Source organism: Eublepharis macularius, chromosome 14, assembly GCF_028583425.1.
Source record: "Eublepharis macularius isolate TG4126 chromosome 14, MPM_Emac_v1.0, whole genome shotgun sequence".
Lineage (NCBI taxonomy): Eukaryota > Metazoa > Chordata > Lepidosauria > Squamata > Eublepharidae > Eublepharis > Eublepharis macularius.
Window position 1 is genome coordinate 57451724 of NC_072803.1, and position 19701 is coordinate 57471424.

Consider the following 19701-nt stretch of genomic DNA (forward strand, 5'->3'; position numbering starts at 1 on the left):
CTCTTAACCACTACACCAAACCACTACACCTTCCAGTGGAAAGAGGCTTCAAATGTTAATGAAGCGGTAAAATAGGCCAGGATTAATCACTTACATCATCCAGCCAGCTTCATTGCGCAACAAGTTTTGTGCAGACTTCCATCCCACCCCTGCACTTTCCTTCCAGACTTCGTCCCAGTTCCCTGCCTCTCCACGGCTCCACCCTCTCCTCGTATCACCCCTTCCATCTCCACCAGAGGAAAGAGCTGGTTCCATCTACGCCCAGCTATCTTGATTCCAATCAAACCATCCAAAACAGGTACACCCCGTTTCTCCCTTGCCAGTTTAACAACCACCAGTTGCAACAAAACCAGACCTTCCACATTTGAAGGGCACTGACCTTTCACATTTTAAGGAAACAGCCACGCAGAGGGCATGCATGTGCCCAGATGTGCACTGAACATGCATCCAAACCCATGCAGTCCACCCACATCTGTGGGCATTCTCACTGTGCCCATTCCCAGCTAGACAGCAGTCTAGCTGTCTACCCTGTAGCCCATGAAATCGGTTTCACTGTTATCAGGACGAAGGAACCCTCCAAGAAGGCAACAATAACAACAGCAACATTTTGGCCAAAATAGGCTAGACCAGGTCAGTGCCGGGCAGGGGAGGGTTCCCCCGCCCGGCAAGAACCCAATCCTGGCCATTCCGGCCCCGATCCCAGCGGAAATGGGCCATTTTGGGCCCATTTGGGCCTGGATCGGGACTGAAATGGCTGGGACCAGATCGGTGCTGGGCGGGGGAGAGTTCCCCCCGCCCAGCACCAACCCAATCCAGGCCATTTTGGCCCCAATCTAGGCCAAAACGGGCCCAAAACGGCCAAAAATCAGGTGGGAGAACTGCTGGAACAGTATTCCGGCGCGTTCCCCCTCAAAATGAGCCCTGCATACTGCAGAACCTAAGGCTGAGACAGTGGCTTGTTACACTTTCAAACAAGAAAATACCCCTCATGTATTCAGTCCAACACTATAGGGCTAAATGAAGAACTGGTATGGTCTTTGCCATCTGTCCATTCTTGGTAGCAAAGATTTATTTAGTCATTGTTCTCAAAGTGGTGTTTTAAAAAAGGGGCAGATAAAATAAAATTTCAGGAAGGAGGGATCCTTGGTTAGAGCTAGATCCAGATCACCCTTACACAAAACTGCAGCAGGGGTCATAATAATCCTGAAGTCTCAAAATCTATCCGAGATTGCTCTTGGTAACGTAAGTACAACGTGCGTGCATATCTAATGTCATCTCTTTCTCACCATAACACCACATTGGCTATCTCAGGCGACTGGACCACATATGAATGGACAGAACATTCTGGCCCACCCGGTCAAGGGATCTGCTGGTAGCCTTCTGCCCAGGAAGAGGTCCCCCCCCCAAATCTTGCAATCAACCTCACTTCAAAGTCAGGCTTGGGACATGATGGAGTGGCATGTCGTTTTCTCCACTATTGGTCTCCATTTGCAAAATGCCAGACTGAGGCTGGGGGGGGGGGGACGGAGAGTAGAAGAATTCCGGTCTTTAAAGGTCTGATACAAAACAGGATAATGTACGAAAAACAGTTCCCTCCAGGAATCATCAAAGCATAACATCTGGAAGTTCCCTTGCCCTTGCGTTACATTTGCCTCACATCCAAGGATGTCACCTACAGACCAATTGAATTTTTACTGGAATTTCAAGAATCCCATGGGCTAGTTAATCTATTGTATTGTTACCCCAACTTTCCTCCTAGGAGCTCCAGGTGGTATACATCATAGTTTAGTGGCTATAGTGTCAAAGCCAAACCACTCAAGACGAATTACACAAGGATGCTCAAGAGAAGGGAGATGCACTGTTAGCCGGGAAGTGTAGTTTGAATCTCACCTCTCTCCGGAGCTGGCAAAGATCACTCCTCAGAGGGTTTGTTAATTTCACCTCTCTATAGAGGGTTTGTTAATTTCCTCTTTGCCTCCCCAAAGGCTCTGTCAATTATTAACAAACCCTCTGAGGAACAATCTTTGCCGGCTCTGTAGAGAGAGGTGAAATTCAAACTACGCTTCCCAGCTAACATTGCATTCTCCCTTCACCTGAGAATCTTCATGTAATTTGTCTCGTGTGGTTTAGCTCTCAGACTAGGATCTGGGAGACCCAGGTTCGAATCCCCGCTCTACCATGGAAACTTGCTGGGTAATCTTGGGCCAGCCTAAGCTACGTCACTGGGTTGTTGTGAGAATAAAAGGAAGGAGAGGAGAATTATGTAAGCCACCTCATTGGGGAGAAAAGCAGGATATAAATGAAGTGAATAAAATAAATAAAAATATATAGACAGAGCCCTAGCTTAAGGACACAAGAACAGTATCGCTGGATTGGACCAGCATTGGAACAGTATCGCTGGATTGGATCGTCCAGCATCCTGTCTCATTCAGTGTCCAACCAGTTATTATGGAGGGCCAACACCAGGGCATAGAGGCCAAGGCTTTCCCCTGTCTCTTAGCATTGGTATTCAGAGATTCAGAGCTAACCTACAAGAGATAAATTACACGAGGAGGAGCACATGAAGGGAGTCGCAATGTTAGCCAGGAAGCTGAGTTTTAAAAGAAATTGGAAGGCTTTGTTAATTTCCCTTCTCTACATAGCCAGGGAGATCCTGCTCAGAGGATTTGTTAATTTCCTTTTTGCCTTCCAAAGGGTCTGTCAGTTTCACCTCTTCTTGGAGGCAAAGAAGAAATTAACAAACCCTCTGAGCAGGATCTCCTGGGCTCTGTAGAGAGGAGAAACTGAAAAAGCCTTCCGATTTCTTTTAAAACTCAGCTTCCTGGCTAACACTGAGACTCCCTTCACGTGCTCCTCCTCGTGGAATTTGTCTCTTGTAGCTTGGCTCTCACTGCCTCAGAATGAGAAGGTTCCCTTTAGTCACCACGGCTAGTAGCCACTGAAGGGTCTTTCCTCTGTCTGACCCCCCCCTTTAAAGCCATCTATGCCTATTGCCACCACTACATCCGCTACAGCTTGGGGGAGTGAGGAACATTATGAGGGGTAGCCCAATCGGCCAGCCCATGACACGGCCCAGATAAGACGTTTAAGAAATAAAACACATCTTTGTTCTCTCTTTTATGTCTCAGAAAATTATACGTACAGGATGGGATCTGTGAACGGTCATGTTATAAGTTTGTACCGGGCTCCGAGAAAGGATGCTGGGATGCTATAGCTAGAATGCTCAGGTGATCTCCTTCCTGGGAACTGCCAAGATCTAAGATTGCTGAGCGTTGGTGGAGTTACCACATTCTTTCCTTTATTTGCCTAGTACATTTTAATACCATGCCAAGGAACAGGATGGTATATGCGATACTCTCCGTTCATCCATTTCATCCTTACAATAACCCTGTAGGGTAAATTAGGATGAAAGAGCAATTAGGCCAAGGTCACCCGGTGAGTTTTATGGGTTTGGAGCATGCTCTGACAGGATGAATTGGTCTGGAATTCAGGACAGACAACCCGGCTATACTTTACAGTGTGAAATTAGACCTGTCCGAAGAGTATGAAGACATCCCCAGAGACAGTCAAAGGACTCTGCAATGTAGAAAAGCAAGCTAACAGCAAGAATTGCATTTTCCTCTCACTGCTGGCTAGATTAAAAAAAAAACTTACAACATGAATCAGAGAAAGTATAATTTGAGCACTGATTGTGCCTCCTATGATAAATAAATGGGTTTTTTTTTTAAGGAAAAGAGAAAAAAACCCGAGCGACTACTGAGAGGTGAAAATAGTAAGAGGACTTCACCCCCGGGCAGGACATTATTCCATTATCTTTGGCTTTCCTAGGTTCAAGGAGACATCAGTTGCTGCTAACTGTACATAGAAAAGGAAAAATACTAAGGGATCTGACCCACTGGGTGTTAGGTGATCAAAAGACAGGTATCACAGAAGGAGAAACAGATACAGAAGTGTGCTTTTAGGGAACGCTTCTGCCCATGTGAGGCCAAGCATCCTTGACTGAGAGTGAAATCCATAAGGGTCAAGGTAGATATTATATAATTATAATAATAATGTTACGATGTTAGAAATGCTGGAGAAGACTCAAAGGTGAAAAGGATATCGAAAAATCCCTTCAACCTATGCCAGTTCTTGCTAACAAAATCACATTCAAACACACTTAAGTGGGCACGTTTCTAGTTTCAGAGCTTGGATGGAAAAATAATTAGAAACTTCAGAGAGAGAGAAAGAGAGAGTGCCTTTGCAAGGAGAACCAGGCTTAGCCCTTTTCCCTTCCCACCAATTTCCCCCTTGCAAATGTTCCCTGCAGTAGCATTATGAGTGGCTAGCACCCCTATTTTCGTTTGTAAGGCCAAGCACAGATAAGAAAGTCTGAGGATAGAACAATTCCAAACCAGCCAGGCCTTTCAAAAACAGTGATGGATTTTCCTCTTTGGAAAGATCTCACAATCTTACCAGGTCTTCAGGGGTGTTCCACACGCTAAAAAGATGTATACCAGTTTCAAAGCCCTCCTACACCAAGTCAGCCATTCAGCGTGCTACTGGACATTCAGACTGGAAGCAGCTCTCCAGGGTCTCGAGCAGAAATTCTCTCCCAGCTACACTACCAGAGATCCTTCTAGCAAAAGATGACAGAATCGGAACCTGGAACCACCTCCATGCACTGAACTATGGCCTGTCCCCTGAAGGGTGGTAAGTCACACGAAGCTGCCAGACACTAAGTCAGATCATCAGCTTACCTAGGGCTTTTTTCGTGGGAAAAGAGGAGGTGGAACTCAGTGGGTTGCCGGCACAGGGGGCAACTCTTGGTGGGAGGTGGTGCCCATGGTACCACATGTGCACGCGCAGAGTGCACGCATGCTCCCAGGGCCAATGACATCACTTTGGGTCAGCTGGAACACAGAGGGAGTTTTTTAAAGTTTAAATCACCCTTGGCGAAAATGGTCATATGGCCGGTGGCCCCGCCTCCTGATCTCCAGACAGAGGGGAGTTTAGATTGCTCTCCACGCCGCTTAGCAATCTAAACTCCTCTCTGTCTGGAAATCCGGGGGTCCATGTGACCATTTTCAAGAGGTTCCGGAACTCCATTCCACCACATTCCAGCTGAAAAAAAACCCTTGGGCTTACCTAACTCAGCTCAGTCTGCTCCAATTGGCAACAGCTGCCTTCTCCAGTCCTACAACCTGCGATCCTTTTAGTTGGATCTGCCCAACAAGAATCTTCTGCAGGCAAAGAGAAGTTCTTCATTAACAGTTCAATCCAACGCAGAGCTACTCCAATCTACTGCTCCCAGCCCATCGGCTCCAGACTTTTGACTGGACTAACTTTGCGTAGGATTGTACTCATGACGCCACACGGATTATAGTTTGGTAAAGGTGCTGGATGCTCTCTATTAGAGAGCTCAGGTTCTGCTTCTCAGAACTACAACTCCCAGAATTAAATCAGCTTATGCTGATGGTGTAATGTCTTTCACGTCACTTGGGATTGCTGCAAATGTAGGGAAGAATGCAGAAGAGAACACGGTTGCTGTGTGTGTGTGTTATGTGCCGTCGAGTCGCCTCCAACCTAAAGCGACCCTATGAATGAAAGAACGTCCTATTGTTAACAGACTTGCTCAGATCCTGCAAACTGGAGGACGTGGCTTCTTTGATTGAGTCAAGCCATCTCATTTTAGGGCTTCCTCTTTTCCAACTGCCTTCCACTTTTCCTAGCATTATTGACTTTTCCAGAGAATCTTGTCTTCTCATGATGTGACCAAAGTATGATAGCCTCACTTTTGTCATTTTAGCTTCTAGGGAGAATTCAGGCTTGATTTGATCTAGTACCCGCTTATGGTTGTAAACCCTCTTTTGATGAGACTGTATATCATAGAAAGTGGCATCAGTTCGCTCCTTATTTGTAAACTGAGCACACAGCGGGCGTGCCAGAACGGTAACACCAGAAACAAGCATCCCCAAGCTCGGCTCTCCGGCGTCAATCGGGAGGATCACGGAATTTGGTCACGGCCACTAAACAGCCACTAAGCCTGCCCATGTTTACTCAGATCAGTTGCTATTTTCTGGAACTTATCTCTGGGAGATAATTTCCCCTATTTTGTCCTACAACATTTTTGTTAATGCGAGCTGTTGCTTTCCCAGATTCCACTCCCTCTACAGGATTTCTGGAAATTTAATTCTCTGCATCTCGGATGGATGCATCTGGACTGTTTTGCACACTGCAGCTATTTAAATATTAAACATACTCTGCTCATCTGAGCAAAGCCTTTTGGAGATACCGCCCCCCCACAAACAGGTAAAATCAACAGCTGCCCATATCCAGATGTTCCCAGTTGTGCCACCACTTGGTCAGGCAGCCTCCCCCATTTTTATCATTCTGTGGAAGGTATAAGCCTGAATTGTTCAGGAGGGCATTTTTTATCAAAGGGATGTCGTTGTGGTTTTAATGTCTGAGGACATTTTTCTGGTGGTCTTAAAAATAGTTTTGTTGGGCTTTTATTTTTCTGATCTGCCTTGAGTTTCTGCGAGAAAGATAACTATAAATGATTAAATAAACATTGGACCTTTTTAGTTGTTGTTAACACTTTACTGCAGTTGGCTTTTAAAACAGAGGAGAGATGATTCCTATAAACAGAGTCCAGTAGCACCTTTGAGACTAACCAACTTCATTGTAGCATAAGCTTTCAAGAACCACAGCTCTCTTCGTCAGATGCACCTGACGAAGAAAGATGTGCTTCTCAAAAGCTTATGCCACAATATAGTTGGTTCATCTTAAAGGTGCTACTGGACTCTTTACTATTTTGCAACTACAGACTAACACGGCTAACTCCTCTGATCCTATAAATAGAGCATACAGCTTCTTTAGCTAAGTATGGAGGAGAGGGGGTACTGGTCTTTGATATAAGAGTAGGAACATGCACGTCCCACATTTTATTTGTAAACGTTGTAAGATATGCTTGTACAAAATCGTCGTCCTTGGCTGCTGCCCAACATTTACATTCCTTGATCTGAGTTGTAAAGCATATGAAATTGCCTTATATTGAATCCCACTAAGTCAGTATTGTCTCCTCTGATTATAAACTGTCTCCGAGATCAAGCAGAGACCATCTTTTCTACCTCCTGTTGCCTGATCCTTTGAATTCTCCCTTATACTGAATCAGACCATGGGTCCATCAAAGTTCGTCTTGTCTGTTCAGACTGGCATTGGCCCTCCAGGGTCTCAGGCAGAGGTCTTTCACTTCTGCCTAGTCCTTTAAACTGGAGATGCTAGGGATCGAACCTAGAACCTTCTGCATACCAAGCGAACACTCTTCCACTGAGCCACAGCCCCTCCTTTTCCTGGAGATGCTAAACTTAGCGGCTTCTGCATGCAGAGAGCATGTATTCATCTACCAAGTGATGCACTTTCTCAAAAGATGCTCTCTGTATGCTGGAGTGGTTGGGTGGAGAATATTTCCGTGTGTATTCTATTTCCAGAAGGACAGCCTGCAGCAACCATAACTTGTGTCCTGTCCTTCAAAAAAGACCCTGCATTTAATTAGTCTATTTCAAATTGATTATTGATGGCTTATTGCTTTTTTAATGCAATAAGAGCCCCTTTGAGCCGCTGCAAGGAGCGGGATGTATATATTGAATAAGCCAAAATGAAAGCCCTGGAACTGTGAGATGTTCTTTATGCTGGAGAGATTTGAACGGGGCCTGGTTTGCACAATCTTTTGATGATTTTAGACCATCCAGTTTTTATACTGGGGAAAATGAACACCTTGAGCGTTATGATGTGTTTTTTTGGTTGTTTTTAAACTATCTTGAGTTTGCTGGCCACAAAGAACAGTATCTAAAATATTTTACAATAAACAAAAACTGGAAATGGTTTACATAAGCAAACCCTCAAGTAGGGATATTTGTTTGTTATTAAACACCATGGTAGGATTCACTTGCTTCCTATTGAGCTTGATACTAGGAATGGACATGCAACTGAAGAAGAATCAAGGACTTGACAAAACAATGATTGTAAATTAATTGTGACAACTTCCTTATTACCCTGCAATTTCTCAATGCAGACTTTGGAAAGTAGTACCCTACAGATAATAAGAAGGGCACAGGTAGAGCTTGTTGCAAATTTGGACTGGGAGACAGAGAGAATGCCCTGCTATTTCAGTTGTTCATAAATACAGTCTTTTCCCAGCTTTGTAACTATTACAGAGACATATTTCCACATCTTTTCAATAACATTTTCCACATCATTTTCATAACAGATGCTGCCTCCTTTCCTAGTCCTTATCTTTCCACACAGTCTTTCTCATGCATCCAGATTTCCAAAACCTTTGCAACCTTACAAAATAGGGCTTAGATAAGAATACTAATCTAGGTAAGCTGAAGATTCCAAAAAGAGCACAACCCACAACGTAATATACATTCCACTCTTGGCTGCCAAGAGAAAATAACACAAGTTGTCTCTCTCATATATTCAGATTTCCAAAATCTTTGCAACCTTACAAAGTAGGCTTTAGATAAGAATACTAATCAAGGTAAGCTTAAGATTCCAAAAAGAGCACAGTTCACACCTGTATTCCGATTCCTCTCCACAAGGATTTTGATTTCATCAAAGGCAGCAATGCTGCCAATGATTTCAGGACGGCTTGTCGTTCAAAGAAATGGTAGTGCATAAATGACAGCTAAGTTTTAAATCCCCACCCAAGCTCAACAGCAGAGGAGGTCAGATGGGTGATCTACAAAACTGAAGGAAGGAATCCTGTTCATCTCACACCCCCACCCCAAAAATAGATATCTGAATGGGACTTGCTTAATTTTTTCCCAGTTCATTGTCAAAAGGGGCTGAAGGAAGAGGAATCAAATGCTACGAAAGAGAAGACACCCACTAGGTTGCTTGGCTTTCATTTTTTACTGTTTCCACTCCCCTGGCATCACCATCTATTCTGGGGTGTGGGAAGGGAGACCCGACACCATCCCAGAGAAACTTTGCAGGTTGTCAGTGTCACCGAACAAGGCTGACACACACACATCCCCTTCAAGAGGAGTCGCTGTGTTTGTCTGTAGCAATAGAAAAGAGCAAGAGTCCAGCAGCACCTATAAGACGAACCCAATTTGAGGTAGGGTACGATGTGTCTCACCGAAAAAGTGAACTGTGTGACTCACAAAAGCTCCTACCCTACCACAAATGTTGTTAGTCTTATAGGTGCTACTGGACTCTTGCTCTTTTCGACATCCCTTTCAGCAATTGGTACATAAGGAGCAAAAGAGAGAAAGATAATTTTAGATTCACAAGGAATTAGGTGGGGGTGCAGAGATTTCTTACTGTAGGTCAGAACCCCTCCCAGCCAAAGCAGCCCCCATACCTCAGGCCGAGTCTCACACTCTGCCTGTGTGGTTAAATGACGTCTAATCATTAAAGGGTTATTCATTCCCAGTTGCTATGATTGATTACTTTCTTTTACCATTCCTCTATCTGCAAAGAACTAACTGAATGGGATTTAGCCCCCTGTTATCCCCACTGATTCTCCAGAACAGAAGGGGAAGGGGGCCTGCACCTTGGAGTCCATCTCTAGCCAACCTGCTTAAAGAAAAGGAGCAAAGAGACTCACACAAAGGAGAAAAGAAGGTCACTGCACGAACTCTTTTTCTCCTGCACATGCCTGGGGGGGCGGGTTAAGGCTCCCCCCCCCGCATCTTGCACAATGCCCCGCTCACTGATTCCCAGACCGAGATGCAGATCAAAAGGACCCACCCGGTTTGGCCCCGAAGCAGGTTTGGAGGGAGGCGGGAGGGTCCTCCACCCCCCAAAGCGCCCACCCTCCGCTCACCCCTTTGGCAAAAGCTCTCCCCGTCTTCAGCATCCACCACCGCTGGATCTCTTCCCGAGGAGGCCAGCGGATCTGCACGGGCATGGAAAGAGAAACGTCCCCCGGCGGTCAGAGCCGCAATTCCTTATGCAGCTGCAAGCGCGGGGGGAAGGAGGCGAGTCCCGGCCAGGGAGGAGGCGAGGATGGCGGTTGTCAACGAACAGGTCTCTGCAGCAGCTGCAGCCGCCTCCGCCTCTTCTTGCAAAGGCTGCGATCTGCTGATGGGCTCGGCTCCTCCCGGCTCGGAGACTTCCTTCCTCCACCTGCGCTGCCCTCCCTCCTGCAGGAGAACGGCAAGAGGAGGAGGAGGGGAGGGAAGCCCAGCGCCAACCAGCCGCCTCCCCAGTGATGAATGATGCGGGCAGCGTGCAACGCCGCGGGCAGCCGGCAGAGGCCGCTGCAGCTCCGGCTCTCTGCCGCGGCGCATCCCGGGATATGTAGTCTTTGCCCCCGTCCGACACGTGGTCTGCCCTGCTTGAGAATCGCAGGGGGCGTCTTGAGCTCTACTTTTCGCAGTTTTTATTTTTCGTTCTTCTCCCGGTGATCCCCAGTTTGCGCCCCACTGCCATTTCCCCCAGGGAAGAGCGGAATGCATTCCTACTTTGTCCCCTGGAACGTGGCCCGTTTTGCCCTTCCAGTCTTCTGCGCGCCGAACTGTGCCCAAAGTGAACGGCGTGGGGGGAGAAAAGTTGCAGGGAAATTTGGAGCGGGGTTGTGCGAGCTCTCCGCGCGGGGCTGCCTTCGGGAAAGGGCATCAGCGAAGCTTTGGAGGATCAACAGCCAACGAAGGCTGAATTTCTAAGCAGATCAACAGCTTGAGAACTAAGCTGGAGCTCGGAGAGGGAGGTCAAAAGAGGGAAGAAGGAGGATGATCGCCTGTTACCCGAAAGGCTCTGTGGCGCAATGGATAGCGCATTGGACTTCTAGAGTGTGTGACGGGAGAAGTCATTCAAAGGTTGTGGGTTCGAGTCCCACCAGAGTCGTGTTTTGGTGCCAACTTAGAGATGCTTAAAAAATGTGTTCCTTCGACACAAGGTAAATAGTGCATTAGTTACGATAAAACTTCCCAAAAAACTTTTAGAAACTTTCCCCCCGATTCCTTCAGGACATTATTACCCACAATATGTTGCCCCTTAGTAAACAGGCTAAATTAGGACATGAGCCTATAATTAACAAATCAACTTTGCTCCCACCAAAGCAAAGCGGGATTTGAGTCTAGTAGCACCTTAGAGACCAACAAGATTTTCATGGTGTGAGCTTTTGAGAATCAAAGCTCTCTTCTTCAGGTTTCTGAAGTGGGAAAACCCACAACAACCATCGTTCTCCGGCCATGAAAGCCTTCGACAATACAAAGCAAAGGATGCTTGTCAAAGTGGCATTCTGTCCTGTGCTGCCACTAATCTGGTTTCATACACATCCCAAGAAATATGACCCAAAAGAGGTCCCTGCCCAGAGAAGCTTACAGTCTACATTTTGACAGTGAAGTAAACAACAAGAACAGGAGTGGGTGGGTGAGAGGGGAGAGCGGAGGAAGGGAAAGTGTGACTGGTGGCAAAAATAAGCACATTAAGTTATGTGCACATGCTTACTCATAAGTAATTCCCACACTGCTTTTATTTTGTATATATTTGGTCTGTGAATGGACAAGGCGCAGAATTGTCACTGGACTCTGCACTATGTATTTATACACTTTCCTTCAAAAAACAAAATAGCCTCAGCAGCTTATGAATTTAAGAAACTAAAATTAATTATTATGTATTAAAAGAGGCTGAAATCTGAAAATTAAAGGAGAAAAGAGCTGTGAAACAGCATTAAAATGATATAAACAAAAGGCAGGTTAACACCAATAAATGAGATGGAATTAAAATCAGAGGACAGACTAGCAGTGCCATCCTAAACAGAGTTATATACTTCTATGTCCTTTGACATCAATGGATTTACAAGGGTGTAATTCTGCTTAGGATTGTACTGTGAGCCTGGCATTTGAAAGACTGTGGAAATGACATCAGGCTAACTTGTTGGGGGATGAAATTCCACAGTTGTCAGACTATATGGACCAGACTGGTAGTCTTATCTAGTCCAGTTTCCTGTTTCCTATTGTAGCCAACCAGATGCCCCAGGAAGGCCTACCGGCAGAGGCCAAGGACTTCCTTGTTGTTGCTCCTCTGCAACTGATATTCTGAGGTACACTGTCTCAGAACACAGAGGTTTCCTTTAGCCATCATGGCTAATAGCTATCAATGGGCTTATCCATAAATGTCAAAACACAAATCCAAAAAGTGGGTACCCACAACCGGAGGGATTTCAAAAGTGTCAATAAATACCAAAGAGAATGATAAATATGAATTTATACATACAAACACTTGAATATGCAAAGTGACTATGCGCTGATATAAATATTCACAAATATTTAAAAATACATACAAACTTCAATAAACATTCCAAGTTATGCCATATCAACCATGTAACAATCAATGTCATACATTTATAAATGCATAAACAATATCCGGAAGATACTGGCCGTACACAAATAAAAAAACTCCTCCCACATAATCTCGAACGTAATGTAACTCCTTCTCTTTAGGTGTGCTGTAGATGCTCCAGAAAGAACACCCATGGTCAAGATAATTACCAAACAATGTATAATAGAGATGGGCATGAACCAGGAAAAACCCGAACCATGTGGTTTGTGGTTCGTCAAATTTCACGACACGAACCACAAACTTTCACAAACCTGCCCCCGGTTCGCAAACTGGTTTGTTTGGTTCGTGAAACCGTCACTTCCAGGTCAGAAAACGTCACTTCCAGGCCAGCAGAAGGTCACTTCCGGGTTAGCAAAAGGTCTGCAGGAAGTCCATGCCCTGTTGCCTAGGAAACTGATTGATCGGCACCAGGCTGTCTGCAGTGATGAACCAAAAAATGAACCAGCCTAAAGTTTGTGGTGGTTTGTCAGAAATGGGATCTGACGAACTGCTGGTTTGTGAACCATGAACCAGCCTGGTTCGTCATGAATTTTGATTCATAGTTTGGTTCGTGCCCATCTCTAGTCTATAATCCTGTTCTCTTTTCTTTTACAGGTAGGACCATGAACCTCGTGGGTACTGAGAACATCAGAATCCCGTAGCCCAACAAGGGGCCGGCCATTTAGACCACATGTTTCATTGAAAAACTTCTTCAGGGGCAAGGTATTCGGTCCTTTCACATTCCAAAGGCAAATTTTTTTCAAGTCCCAGTGATGGCGCACCTCAGTAAACAGCCGTGCTAGGAGCCACCACTCCATACTATGGCAGGCAGTTCTACAAATTAATTTTGTGCCTTGTGAAAAAATACTTCCTTTTTTCTATCCTGACTCTGTTGCCCATCAGGTTCATAGGGTGCCCCCAAATTCTAGTATAACGAAAGGGAGAAATGGTTCTTTCTTAATACAAGAATTTATATAACAATCCAGGAGCCACCACAGAAAAGTTCCTCTCTCCAGTAACCACCCACCCAAACTCTGATGGTGAGGACACATAAAAAAAGAAAAGAATTGCCTTGTAGGTTTATATATGTTGTGGTACACTGTTTTTTAAACTAAGATCCCCATAGCTCTTATTGTACATATCATACTTTGGTCACATAAGAAGACAAGATTCACGGGAAAAGTCAATAATGCTGGGGAAAGTGGAAGGCATTAGGAAAACAGGAAGACTTAACATGAGATGGGTTGACTCAACAAAGGAAGCCATGACCATCAGTTCAGAAGACTTGAGCAAGGCTGTTAACGATAGGATGTTTGGGAGGTTGTTAATTCATATACTTGCCATAAGTCAGACCAAAGGACCCAGCCATCAGTGTATACCCTCCGCAGCTGAAAAGTGAATGGAGAACTAGCATCTGGGGCTCTTTCTCCCCATCATCTCTAGCAACCACCAGCCTCAGTTTCTGAGTGTTCAGCCACACCACAACAGATGCTCCAGCATTTGGTAAGGCTTTTTTCATCATATGGGGGGGATTAAATTGAGCATCTCAGTAACTGGGCTTAATGAACAAAACATAGAAGTAAGAGGCGGGCATGGGAAGAGGGACTCAAAAGGACAAAATGTAAAAAGCAATAAATCAGAATAGTCATCAATAAACACTCCTCTTCTGCAAGACAACCCCACCCAAACCCACACATTCTTATCTATATTGTGATGGATAGTAATTGTAAGCTGGCTGAAAATACAGTGAACACATTAAAAATAACCATACGAAATGCTTTTAAAATATTGTTATGCACTTCCCACTTCTCTGAGCAGCAAGAAGTTCCAGGAGTAAACAGCGCTATATGGTTCATCTTCCATTGGTTGGGAGAACATTGGAGCCTTTTAGGGTGTTCTCGCAAAACTGGTTTTATATGCAAATGTGTAGGTAGAACAAGCATAGAAGAAGCAAACAGTCAACACAGCCATTAAACCTACACCAGGTGCCTGGAGCGAGCAACTGTAAGCCAACCTAAGCTGCAAGCTGCACAAAATACCTAATACCAAACCAGAGATAGAAATATCCCTTGTGTCTGTATTGCAAAACAAAATAAAAACCATAAACCGGGCAATTCCCTCAGTGAGTTAGCAATCGGGAGAGGATTTTTATGAATGGGCAGTTTACTTGCAGGGGGTGGGATGGTAGATCAGTGCTCTATACAAAAGGGGAGGTTTAAGAGAACAGCGAAATCCCATGCAGAATTGCTCCAGTATTTTATTCCATTGTGCTTACACTGGAGTAACTCTGTTAACAATTACACAAGCCATTTTTTCCTGTTTCCGTTAATAATGCTTTGAATTTGATCCCCAAGACTCAAGAAGCAAGCAAGCACCAGGAAACACACTGGTAGGCAATATCCTGCCCCACCGGGCACCATTTGGTAGTTTGCCACACAGTGACCAGATTCCAAAATCAGTATAGTCATATAATATTTGTAGATGCTTTTTATCAATACACGCATCAAGCAAGTTAAAACTGTGGGAAACAGCTCAAATGCAATGACTGGAATAAAACCCAGAAATTAAAACAAAAAACGTTGGAGGATCTATCAGCAGTTCAGCTTCAGAACTGAGACCAAAATAGTAAAGAGCCCAGTAGCACCTTTAAGACTAACCAATTTTATTGTAGCATAAGCTTTCGAGAACCACAGTTCTCTTCCTCAGATGCATGGAGGGTATGAAGAAAGTGGCTAGAGATATATAGGTGGTGAGGGGAATGGGGAGTAGATGCAAAATCAGTTGCAAAAGTCATGAAAGAGGTGGAGTGCACAATACAGGCTGGGTGTGACCCCTCCATAACTGAATCTGAATGGAATGCCTGAAAGGCAGTTATTTCTGATAATGAGATAACCATCCGGAGTCTCTATTCAATCCAAGTCTGATTGAGTCAAATTTACATATGAATTCCAATTCAGCAGCTTCCTGTTGGATTCTACTTTTGAACTGTTTCTGTTGAAGTATGGTGACATTTAAGTCCTTGATAGAGTGTCCTGGTAGATTGTTCTCCCACCGGTTTCTGGATATTGCCATTTTTGATGTCAGATTTGTGTCCATTTATTCTTTTGGGCTGGTTTGTCCAATGTACCGAGCAGAGGGGCATTGTTGGCACATAAGGACATAGATAACATTGGAGGATGAGCAGTTGTAAGAGCCAGAGATTGTGTGGTTGACACCATTTGGTCCTGTAATTGTATTTTGTGGGTAGATATGGGGGCAGAGTTGGCATCTGGGTCTGTTGCAGGGTCTGGTTCCGGTGTTGGTGACTCTGTTAGCCAGTTCATGGTTGTTAGTGAGAAGTCATTTAAGGTTGGGGGGCTGTCTGTAGGCAAGGAGAGGTCTTCCACTGAGGGCTTGTGAGAGAGAGGCATTGTTTTCCAGGATGGGCTGTAGATTGCTGATGATACGTTGGATAGGTTTGAGCTGGGAACTATAGGAGACAACCAGTGGTGTTCTGTTGTTGGTTCTTTTTGGTTTGTCCTGAAGCAGGCTGTTTCTGGGCCCTGTTGATTTGTTTCCTCACCTTATTTGGTGGGTACTGTAGCGCCCAAAATGCGCTTAAGTGAGAGTCCCAATCAAGAGCATTGGAACAGATACGATTGTAACGTAAAGCTTGGCTATAGACAATCGACCGAGTAGTATGTTTTGGGTAGCTGGAGGCAGGGCTTTTTTTCTGGGAAAAGAGGTGGTGGAACTCAGTGGGTTGCCCTCGGAGAAAATGGTCACATGGCTGGTGGCCCCGCCCCCTGATCTCCAGACAGAGGGGAATTTGGCGCAGAGGGCCATCTCAACTCTCCTCTGTCTGGAGATCAGGGGGCGGGGCCACCAGCTATGTGACCATTTTCCAGAGGTTCCGGAACTCCGTTCCACCGCGTTCCTGCTGAAAAAAAGCCCTGGCTGGAGGCATCAAGATATGAGTATTGGTCGGTGGGTTTCCGGTATAAGGTGGTCCTTATCTGTCCATTATGTAATTGTGCAGTGGTATCTAGGAAGTGTACCTGTTGGGTAGAGTGGTCCAGGCTCAGGTTGATGGTGGGATGAAAGTTGTTGAAGTCCTGGTGAAATCTCTCAAGGGCTTTCTTCCCATGGGTCCAAATGATGAAAGTGTCATCCAAGAACCTTAAGTACAGGAATAGTTTTAGCAGATGGGAGCTGAGGAAGTGTTGCTCCAAGTCTGCTATGAATATGTTAGCATACTATGGTGCCATGTGTGTGCCCATGGCTGTGCCATTGACCTGTAGATATAGGTTGTCACCAAATCTGAAGTAATTGTGAGTAAACATGAAGTGGCAAAGTTCAGCAGCAAGGTGTGCTGTGGTTTTGTCTGGGATAATATTCCTGATGGCTTGCAGTCCATCCACATGTAGGATGTTGGTGTACAGAACATCAATATCCATAATTGCTAGGATGGTGTTGTCCAGTAAATTGTCAATGGACTGTATTTTCCTGAGAAAGGACGGTATTGTCCTCGAGAATTAAGACCAGGTATTTTGGAACCTCAAAATCTGAGGGAAATGCATGCGGGAAGGATTTGGGAAACATCCCCATTGCTGCACAGGGTGTAGGGATAAAATAGTTTTGGCTAACTTAACATCCTGATCAGACTTTTCCCATTAATGCCAGAATATCAGATTTTTATGAAACATGGCAAGACTTCATTTCATATACTAATCAGAACAGTACCCAATACCAGGGCTTTTTTTCAGAATGCGGTGGAATGGAGTTCCAGAACCTCTTGAAAATGGTCACATGGCCGGTGGCCCTGCCCCCTGATCTCCAGACAGAGGGGAGTTTAGATTGCCCTCCGCGGCGCTCAGCGGCCACCAGCCATGTGACCATTTTCTCCGAGGGCAACCCACTGAGTCTTACCACCTCTTTTCCCAGAAAAAAGCCCGACCAATACCAACATTTATCTGAACTCTTCCTCAAGTTATGGAAAAGAGATTAGATTTGTAGTAGTAGTAGTAGTAGTAGTAGTAGTAGTAGTAGTAGTAGTAGTAGTAACAACAACAACAACAACATTCGATTTATATACTGCCCTTCAGGACAACTTCATGCTCACTCAGAGCGGTTTACAAAGTATGCCATTATTATCCCCACAACAAAACACCCTGTGAGGTGGGTGGGTCTGAGAGAGCTCCAGAGAGCTGTGACTGACCCAAGGTCACCCAGCTGGCTTCAAGCGGAGGAGTGGGGAATCAAACCCGGCTCTCCAGATTAGAGTCCCGCGCTCTAATATATAAAATGTTTTGGAAAAAAAACCTTCCATATTTTATTTATTTATTGCATTTCTAGTCCGCCCTATCAGACACCATTAAATGCCATTAAAAATGTTTTATATAGTGAAAGATAAATTTATGGAAAAGAGATTAGATTTGTAGTAGTAGTAGTAGTAGTAGTAGTAGTAGTAGTAGTAGTAACAACAACAACAACAACAATATTCGATTTATATACTGCCCTTCAGGACAACTTCATGCTCACTCAGAGCGGTTTACAAAGTATGCCATTATTATCCCCACAACAAAACACCCTGTGAGGTGGGTGGGTCTGAGAGAGCTCCAGAGAGCTGTGACTGACCCAAGGTCACCCAGCTGGCTTCAAGCGGAGGAGTGGGGAATCAAACCCGGCGCTCTAATATATAAAATGTTTTGGAAAAAAAACCTTCCATATTTTATTTATTTATTGCATTTCTAGTCCGCCCTATCAGACACCATTAAATGCCATTAAAAATGTTTTATATAGTGAAAGATAAATTTGAAAAGTCCTCCATTAACAGTTTGATTCAACATGGCCTGTTTTTTTTAATTCTTTCTTGTTTAATCTTTTTTTTTGTATCATATGCTCCTTTCTTTATTCTTTTATGTAATAGTCTGTGTTATGTATGTAGTTTAAATGGTGTTTTTTGTTTGAAAAATAAAATAAAAATAATAATCTTTTTAAAAATCTTGCCAATCTGCAATCGGCCACCAGACGCCATCCCCTGCCAACCCTAACTTTGCAGAGCTGAAGCTCTCACTCTTCAAAATCTTTCAAATAACTATTGTTGATGAAGATGGTGTTGTGTTCTTGGGTTACAGAAATTTTACGTTGTTGCCTATCTGTAATATGTTTTTTTAAAAAGGGGAATGGAAATAAATTGGCCTGCTACACCACTGGCTTAGGAGAAGTGCCATTACAAGATTTCAAAATAAAACGTCCTGTGTTCTGAAAACTATTAGTGATAATAAAGTCACAAAACCAGATGGGCAAGTTAGTTTTACCAGTTACAGCAAACACACTAACCGGGCTGGCGGCCAACTCCACTCAAAAGTGACTCCGTTGTCTTACTAGATCAGTTTATCTGTAAGTTCTAAGGGCTGAATTTGGGGACCGCTTATCACGTTACAGTTTTAAATTGTAAACATCATTCCATTTCAAGGACTGGGGCGCTCAAAAAAGAGTTTTTTTTTAAACTAGGATAATTTTTGATTTGCATTTTGCAAAAACTTGAATGAACAAGACAAAAAGAGGTAGTACAGTGCAGTGGTTAGCATGTGGGATAAAGACTGTGGAGACCTTGGTACATATGTCTATTCAGCCCAAACGTTTAACTGATCTTGAACCAGAGACTCTCAATCCAACCTACCTTACAGGGTTGTTGTCAAGGTAAAATGAAAGACAGGACAACTCCACAAATACTACCCTGAGCTCCTTGGAGGAACAGTGGAATGAAAATGTGACAGACAGACTGGTGCCTTAGCATAGCTGTTCACCCAGTTTGGGGAGGTGAGTGGAGAAGAGAGATACAAGCCTTGAAGGGATGAGGTGGAGCTAAAGTTGCTAAATTGGGCACAGCCTTTTTTACTCATAACATTGTAAACTGAAGAGATGAGGCTTTTTTCCTCAGGTTATCACGCTCATTTATGGGGGATGGATGTGGAAATGGGTCAAACCATTGGTTCATGTTGCTTGCAGTCCATGGATGGCGTACCTGAGAAACCGGCAGCCATGGACGGTGGCATAGCTCAGTAGGATTAGGAGAGTTTATGGGCCTGGTTGCGGTACACCACTTGGCCATTGCTCCTTCCTCTTGCTTTGCCTTGTGTGCTCCAGCACAGAGGCAAACTAGAGGACTAGTTCTGAGGTAAAACTGCATCAAGGCACACAGCAGTTGCCCATGTTCTACCATTCACCCTAGCCCGTGGTAAGGGGCTGAAGAGTGCTGAGCACTAAGGAGACCAGGGCTCAAATGACCCCTTCTTTAGTTACAAAGGTCACTCGGTGAACATCTTGGGGTCAATATTCTCCCTCAGTCTAACTTACCTCAGAAGGTTGTTGAGAGGACAAAATGGAGGAAAGGAATAA

The 19701-nt window shown here is 44.5% G+C and overlaps 1 protein-coding gene and 2 non-coding genes across 4 annotated transcripts in view; 1 reads left to right on the forward strand and 2 right to left on the reverse strand.

The window, feature by feature from the left end:
* The window catches only part of SLC27A4 (solute carrier family 27 member 4), an 80214-nt gene extending 70171 nt beyond the window's left edge, over positions 1-10043 (reverse strand). Inside the window, exon 1 of one of the 2 annotated variants that reach the window (XM_054997462.1) lies at positions 9818-10043. The gene's annotated coding sequence lies outside the window, so the exon portion shown is untranslated. Of the gene's footprint in view, positions 1-5127; positions 5203-9817 lie in introns of those variants that run through there. The other variant, XM_054997463.1, reaches the window with a different exon arrangement.
* TRNAT-GGU (transfer RNA threonine (anticodon GGU)) lies at positions 7255-7326 on the reverse strand. Its single transcript has one exon. It is a non-coding gene; the product is annotated as a tRNA-Thr (tRNA).
* Positions 10044-10745: 702 nt separating the features above from the next.
* TRNAR-UCU (transfer RNA arginine (anticodon UCU)) lies at positions 10746-10839 on the forward strand. The gene is made up of 2 exons: positions 10746-10782; positions 10804-10839. It is a non-coding gene; the product is annotated as a tRNA-Arg (tRNA).
* Positions 10840-19701: the final 8862 nt, after the last annotated feature.